We start from the raw sequence: 6,586 nt of genomic DNA, 5'->3' as shown, positions 1-6,586 counted from the left end.
TTTTCCCGCTTCATAACGCATTTTTTGTCCGGATTCAAATCTTACACTAAGCGGGATGGTCAAAAGGCCAACGGCGATGATCGTCGCGTTCTTGGTAGTCGAAAATATTTTGAGAATACCGTGTGCTATTTTGGATATGCACCAGAATATGCACTGAGAGGTATCGGCGTCCACGCAGCGAGCACCATGTTCAAATTTACCTTGTTCATCACGCAGATGCTGCCGTGACTTTTCTGCCAGTCTGAAACCGCAAGGCGCTCCCACGTGCCACGACATGACGCAGCTGACGCGGCTCCCATCCTACTCGGCAGCCAAGATTGGCTACCGATCATTTCGCCCACATCGACGTCATCAGCGGCTGGGTTATTTAACCATCAACGGGACCTGCACGATCTGAGAGCGCTGGGCGTCCACGCAGCGAGCAAGATGTTCAAATTCACCTTGTTCATCACGCAGGTTAGTTATACAACAAATCTACATGAGCTCCGTAACGATTGTAGATTTTTGTTAGTCTTGCCGAGCCCTAAAAAGTGTCGTGAAATGCTGTATGATTGTTAATACGTTTTAGCGTTGATCTGTAAATTGCGACTGTTACTCTCAGGAGACATAGAGGAAAACCCTGGGCCTGACAGAAATGTCGAAGAATTGCTCCGTCAGATATTGGCTAATCAAAGTGGCATGGCCGAGGACATTAAGGAAATTAGATCAAAGCAAGAGAATATGAAAACTAACCATTCACGTCGCGAGAACAACATAAAGGAGATTAACAATAAAATCAATAAACTTGAAAACACAATGAAAACAGTACAATGCCTGAGTGAAAACGTGATAGCAATTAGCAAGAAGATTTAAAGTGTAGAAGAAATTATAAAACACCAGAACGATCGACTGATTTACTTCGAAGATCGAAGCCGTAGAAACAACCTGATAATATACGGACTGCCAGAAGTAGGTAAAGAGCGAAGATGATTTGAAACAGAAGGTGGTAAAAGAACTGTTTGATGTTAAGCTTGGTGTTCAAGTCATGTCTCTCGAGCGGATCCACAGATCAGGATACAAACGAAACGAATCATGCAGGCCAGTTATCATGAAGCTCTTTTACTACAACGAAAAGCTGTCCGTGTTGAAGAACTGCAAAAAGTTGAAAGAAACGACTAGCAGTGTCAGCAGCGATTATGCCAAGGAAACCAGATAAAAAAGAAAAGAGCTATGGAACAGCGCCTTGGGGGCGAACAGGGCGGATGGGGATGACGTGTTTCTAGTCCACGACAAACTTAAAATCAATAATCGGACATATGAATGGGACCCGAAGCAGGATCAACGCGTCCTTGTAAGAAACCTCAGTGAACGGGGTAAATGACAAAAAAGCAAGAACACGCACCGGCCGAACTGCGAGTAATCACTTTCAACGCACGAAGTATATTAAACAAAGTCACTGACCTAGAAAGCGTATTGCTCTGTCACGCACCACATATACTCATTATAACAGAAACATGGCTTATGCCCGACGTAACGTGTGACTGTGCCATCCCACCTAATAACAAATTAATAAGAAAGGATAGGGGCTCTCGTGGAGGAGGTGTCGCTATTGCTGTTAAGAGTGATTTACATCGTATTGTCTTAGAACATTGTCTGAATGAAATGCTCTTTTTTAAAATAAAGTATTGTGACTTAAGTTTTCTTGTTGTCGCTGCATATCGTGCCCCGAACAGCCCCGTTAATTTTCTAGAATATCTCGATCTGATTCTGCATAAATACGCTATTGATAACACGAGAGTAATTTTGGCGGGGGATTTTAATTTGCCTTCTGTTAATTGAGAACTTTGGCAAGCTGGAAGTGTGGACAAAGTAAATGGCGAAAAAATGCTCGGATTGCCTTCAGCCACAGTACTACCCAAATAGCTAAAGATTTCACTAGAGTAGCCGACACTAGTCAATCTGTGTTGCACTTAATCTTTGTATGTGATAATATTAGTAAATACAAAGTGTTTGTGGCTGATGGCATATCTGATGATAACATGGTTTTGTTGTTTATTAATTGTGCCAAAAAAATTACGACTTCAGTACCAAGCAAGTTTACGTTCAAGGACTATGAAGGTGCCGACGACACAAGCATCCTTTATCATTTGGAGATATCATTTAACTCCTTCGAGTTATTGTGTAGTAGTGGTGATGTTCAGCGTACATAGAATTACTTCAAGGACACAGTTTCTCATGGCATCGATAAATACCTACCCAATCAATTGAAAAAGCCGAGGAGGAATAATCCTTGGATCACAAGAAATATAATATACATTAAACGAAAATTGAAAAGCTGTGGAAAAGAGAAGAAGTTAAGTGTTAGCATACGGGCAGCTAAGCCAAAACTTAAAGAAATGATAAAAAGTCACAACATAATACCATTTAGTAACTGTTCATAACTTCCTAAGTAGAACCCCCAAAAAGTCTGGCAATACCTGAACCCGAAAACAAATATTAAACAAATCATTCTGGACGGAAAGGTAGTAACAGATACCAGCGCTCTTGCAGATAGTTTTAACCTGTTTTTCAATCAGTATTCAAACACGAGACACCCCAAGGTAATCTGGAAAACATGACTAAACGAAAGGCAGGACACAATGTTGGTGATATAGTAACAGGGCCAGAGATAGATCGAGCAAGTGATACCGTACCCCCCATGCCCCAACTGACAGTAACAAAACAAGGAATTCTGTCAAAACGGTTAGACCTCGACACAAAGAAAGCATGTGGTCCAGAAAAGATACCGACTAATTTTTTTAGGAGGTATGCGGAGTGGATTTCGTTTCATTTGCATTGTTTATTTGTAAGTTGTTTACAGTCATCGCAGCTTCCCTCTGATTGGCGGTGTGCACGTGTCCCAATCTTTAGAACGGGCGATAGACTGGCCATAGCCAACTGCAGGCCAATTTCTTTAACAGCTGTGGCATGTAAAGTCATGGAGCATATAATAGCAAAACACATATTTCATCACCTTGAAACTAACAAGTTGCTTTATTCTGATGGGCATGGGTTCCGGTCTGGACTTTCGACATTAACGCAACTGGTTGAGGTAACCCATGACATAGCTTCCACCCTTAACGATAAACAACAGGTTGATGCTATTTGTCTAGACTTTTCTAAAGCCTTTGATCGCGTGCCCCACAGGAAACTTAAAGCTTAAAAGAATCGGAATTCACTCAAAGATTACCGGCTGGATGGAGTCATATCTAACTAATAGAAGCCACTATGTAGAAATTAACGGCCACGCCTCAAACCTTCTTCCAGTTTACTCGGGCGGGCCCCAGGTCTCTGCCTTGGGGCCATTGCTGTTCTTAATATATATAAATGACATAGTGCATGAGACTCCATCAGACATTCATATAAGGCTCTTCGCCGATGACTGTATTATTTATTCAGCTGTTAATTCAACCGATCGACAAACTTCACTAAATAAATATATTAAACACATTAAAGAATGGTGTGACAAATGGGACAGGAAATAAACTACGTAAAGTCTGTGTTTTGTCATATCACTAAGAAACGAAGCGTTCTGCCATTTAAATACTGCATTGGAGACATAGAATTGAGCAATGTAGAGCACTTTATGTACCTTGTTGTCACGTTTTCTAAAGACCTAACCTGGACCAAGCATATTGACACCGTCTGCACATCGGCATATGAAAAGCTTTGTTTATTGAGACACAAATTAAAACATGCAACAAAAGAGATAAAAACGGTTGCTTATAAAACATATGTTAGGCCCATCTTGGAATATTGTAGTGTCGTCTGGGATCCTTATATAAAAAAAGACATCGATAGGCTAAGAAAGGTCCAGCGACAGGCTGCGCGTTTTATTCGCTCTAACTACAGACAAACAGCACCCCCAACGGAAATGCTCAGAGCTAGTAATATAGAACCTCTTCACATAAGGCGAGAAGTCGCACGTCTTAAATTGCTTTATTTAATGATCATCGACAAACTAAATTTAAGCCCCAATAAATACGTTCTCCCATCAAGCTCAAAACCATCAAGCAGATTGAATCATACAAAAACAGGTCAAACTTATAAAAGCCGAATAGATACCTTTAAACAGTCTTTCTTTGTAAAAACTATTGAGGCTATGAATTCCTTGCCCAATGATGTTGTAAATTTGGAAACCGTGTCCACGTTTGAAGATTCCATTGCAAAGCTGTTAACATAATGAAAGCTTAAAGTGATGCCCGTTAAGTGTGCAATTTGTAATAATTACGTGGGTTAATTTGTTCACTTGTTTAGAGGGCCAAGGTTGTGCATTGTTGTCATCGCTTGTTCAAACAGCAGTGCCTGCTAAATTGCCCATTTCTTATGCTTGCGTTTTTTATGTGTCATCACAACGATGGATACTCTCCCTGTAATAGCCGTCAAGAGGGGGCTGACAGTATTTTCGAACAAATAAGTACATTTTCACACAATGCCTCTGGAGTCAGTGTATGCGGAGAGCAAGTCATCTGCTTCTTGGGCCGAAGTTTCGTTGACGTCACAACGACACCGAGTTCTGATTGGCTTTAATTGAAAGGATAGTGGGATGACCTCAATGCTCAGTGCCTTGAGGTCTACCCAAGATTATCTTCAATCGGCCAATAAGAGCGCGGCGTCCTGACGTCATCGCAACCCCTGAGCAAGAAGCAGAAGAATTGGCGTATTGCTAAAGTATTGCTAACGTTCATTCTAGTTTCACACCGATTTTTTTTTTTTTTTTTTTGCGCAGAGTCACAATGGTACAATGCACTGCACTGTTTTCTGGGTGGTTGATAGACACAGGAACACAAAAATATGTTGGAAAAAACGTACCAATTATTTATTCAATCATTTCACCAATTTTTTACGGTTTCGGAATAGTAAGAAAACGTATTAATTCTTATTTGTGATACCAAAGGTAGACTAATCTTCAATAATTATGAAGACGCCACAGTGATATTGGAATAAATTCATTTGAACATCCTGCCGTTTTTCTTACTGGTATAGTTCGGAGAGCAAGTTAATGTGATTTCTAATATACAAGTTTCCAAATTAAGGTTGCTGATTTATTTATAATTATCCTATAATTTTTAATTATAGGATAATTGTAAAGTCAAGCTCTATCTTAATAAGTAAAATTTTACGAGCGTGACATGCGAAAACTTCTAAAAACGTTATGTTTATTTCGATGAAACCTGGATTCACAATAAGGTTAACAATTATACATTGCCGAAAATGTGCTCTTTAGTCTAAAAAATAAGCTTTCATGAAATTACGTCTGTCGTTCAGAAATTATATAAATTGCCTGTTGTCTACGTGCAGTGTTTTGTACCGTTCCTCTACAAGCTAGTTAAAAAAGCAATTCAGACAGATAGAAAAACTTTAGGTTGCTGCCTATTTCACTAAGAGTAGACGTACAGATGCCTATGCACTCGAAGGGATTGGCTTTTTCGTGATGAAGTTTTATGCGCACATAAAATTGAACAATGACACCGGCCTGCCCTTTGCTTAAGATTAATTGGAAGATTGTTTCTACAACGAAACTGCTCAATATAATACAGAAAGACAGTAAATTATGCACAGAATCGATTTAGCGAATGGAGATACAAGTTTAAAGATTTTCTACGTTTCGACTTTTGACATACGAAGCCCCAAAACGTTTTAATTAAAAAAGTGGAAGCCATTTACAACTTGTAATGCCGGATTAGAGTGCAGCTCTTGAGGAGGAGTAGGGAAGGGTACTGAGGGGAGGGTCATGTGACCTTAGGGGGGTCACGTGACCTTCGGGAGGGGGGGTCACTTGACCTCGGGTGAGGGGGGCACGTTACCTAGGGAGGTTCACGTGTCCCCGGGGGCGGGGTCACGTGGCCTCGGTGGGGTGGGGGGGTCACGTGACCTCGGGGGGGGGGGGGGTCACGTGACCTCGGGGGGGGGGGGGGGGGGCGTGACGCGACCTGGGGAGGAAGTCCCGTGACCTCGGGAACTCGAAGGGGGGGGGGGGTCACGGGACCTCCCCCGTCTCTCCCCGAGGTCACCGGAGCTACCCGAGGTCCTCCCGAGGTCCTCCCGAGGGAACCCGAGGTCCTCTCGGGGGCCTCCCGAAGGAGCCCGAGGTCCTCCCAAGGTCGTCGGGGGGGGGGGGGGTTGCGGTTACGCCGACGCCGACGCCGCTCAAGCCGGAAACGGGCGCCTAATAGCTGCGTTCTAAAGAACTAAGTCTATCCATGAGTGATTAGTCATTCATTCTTACATGTTTTTTTTCTTTACCGTCGTGGATCAGCTTTCAATGCACTCTCAGTAAAGTGCGACTAATCAAATCTGATAAAATAAAATTTTTATAAATGAGTGAGCTTTCAGCTCACTCATTTATAGAAAAAAGTGTTATCTTAACAGAAATGAAAAGCATAGTAGAATAGGAAATGATGCATTCTAAGATCGAGAGTTCAGAGATCCTTGGCAAAAACCGTTGACAGCAATTGGGGCGCACTTGCTGTCAACGCAATCGGGGCGCATTAACTAGAATGTGAGGTGCGCATTAGTCAGTCATGTACTGAACATTTCCACTCCGCATCGATATAAAACGACGGAA

The 6,586-nt window shown here is 42.0% G+C and overlaps 1 pseudogene; it reads left to right on the top strand.

Moving 5' to 3' along the window:
* The first annotated feature begins 678 nt into the window (after positions 1–678).
* Positions 679–1,360, top strand: LOC115323976 (annotated as a pseudogene).
* The last annotated feature ends 5,226 nt before the right edge of the window (positions 1,361–6,586 follow it).

This window comes from Ixodes scapularis, unplaced genomic scaffold (assembly GCF_016920785.2).
Source record: "Ixodes scapularis isolate PalLabHiFi unplaced genomic scaffold, ASM1692078v2 PGA_scaffold0__279_contigs__length_252992795, whole genome shotgun sequence".
Classification (NCBI taxonomy): domain Eukaryota; kingdom Metazoa; phylum Arthropoda; class Arachnida; order Ixodida; family Ixodidae; genus Ixodes; species Ixodes scapularis.
Note: the sequence above shows the minus strand (reverse complement) of the source record. Positions and strands in the feature narration are given on the sequence as shown.